We start from the raw sequence: 1,586 nt of genomic DNA on the forward strand, positions 1-1,586 counted from the left end.
TTCTGGGTTGGTTGCTTTGATGTGGCTATTATCTAGGTGTGTCTGTGGGACGAGGTGAGATGAGGATACCCCTACTCCACCATCTTTCCAGAATTCTCTGCCTTTTTTTTCTTAATACATTTTTATTGCATATATCTATTCCCAGTTTTTTTGTTTAGTTATTTATAACCTTACAAAATACTATCAATAATAATTTTTAGGGATTTACTTTTTTTTTTTTTTTTTTTTTACCTAGGTCTATCTTTTATAGGATATAGGATACAGTAATTAGCAGTCAGATTTAGAGGAACATATGTTGAGGTCCAGTCGTGTCCTGAGGGCAGTACCCCATGGAGGTGGGATGTGCTACCACTGAGGACCATGGAAACTTTCACAAACCTGGAAAGTCTTCTAAACTGGTTCTTTGAGAGTGTTTGTGGAGCTCACTTCCAGCAAACTCTCCCTTCCCCAGAGGCTTGTGGGAAGGGTTGCAAGTTCCAATCCTGTAATCTCTTGGTTTTTCTAATGGCAAGCCCCATCCTGAGGCTATATAGGGAAGGGATTTACATTTTTAAATATTACTATTATATTGCTCAGATTCAGTAGAATATCTCTGTGAGCCATCCAGGAAAAGAAATTTCTCTACTGGCTGGAGAGACTAAGCCAATTACTAAGGACATTTTGTTGCCTTCACACAATGGGCAGTGGGGGGGGGGGGGTGCAAGGAGGACCATGTCTAGAACTATGTATGGGGTGATTTTTGTGTTTCCATGCCAAATAATAGAGATTAAAAGAATTACAGCATAATAATAATAATAATAATAATAATAATAATAAAGGCAGTACTATTGTGGACTGAGACCCCTCAGGAATGAAGGTCTGGGTCATCTCAGCAGGTGAAGACCAAGTGGAAGCTGTTTGGCAGCTCCCCTCAGAGACGTGAGCATCTGAGGTCATCCCTCAGACATGTGGTCATCCCTCTTCTGAGTTCCTAGGTTCTGGTAACATCACCTTTCCCTTTTGTACCTAGGGGAAGTGATTTATTCTTGTGGTTGATAATCTCTGGGCTACCTTCACATCCATCTCTTTCTCCTACAGTCTTTTTCAGGACACACTTATATATCTACTTCCCTGTATTAAATCTTCTGGGTTTAAAAATACTAGATGTGACCCAAACTGAAATACCAGTCATAGACTGTAGTCTTTTCCAGACTTAGTCAATCCCTGGACATTGGTATGTGAAGAAATTTAAATTATTGTGTTAAAATTATTCCAGGACCAAATCAAAGGGAAATGAGTGAGACAATGACTTGACATACCAGTGTAGTGATTTTTATTTATATTATAATCAATGATTTTCTTTTGTATTATAATCATACACATAGATTCTTATGATTACTGTAAGATACAGTAGAGGAGGCTAACTTCCCTTGTCCAAGTTAAACAGAGGAATAACATGAGACAGATACAGAGCAGTTAAATGGTATGGAGTTCTCCTAAGAGCTTTACATTCTCAGGCCTTCTTTTATTTTTTATTTTTTTATTAAAAAAATTTTTTTTAATGTTTATTTATTTCTGAGACAGAGACAGAGCATGAGTGGGGGAGG

Source organism: Herpailurus yagouaroundi, unplaced genomic scaffold (assembly GCF_014898765.1).
Source record: "Herpailurus yagouaroundi ecotype Mexico unplaced genomic scaffold, PumYag 65449, whole genome shotgun sequence".
Taxonomy (NCBI): Eukaryota; Metazoa; Chordata; class Mammalia; order Carnivora; family Felidae; genus Herpailurus; species Herpailurus yagouaroundi.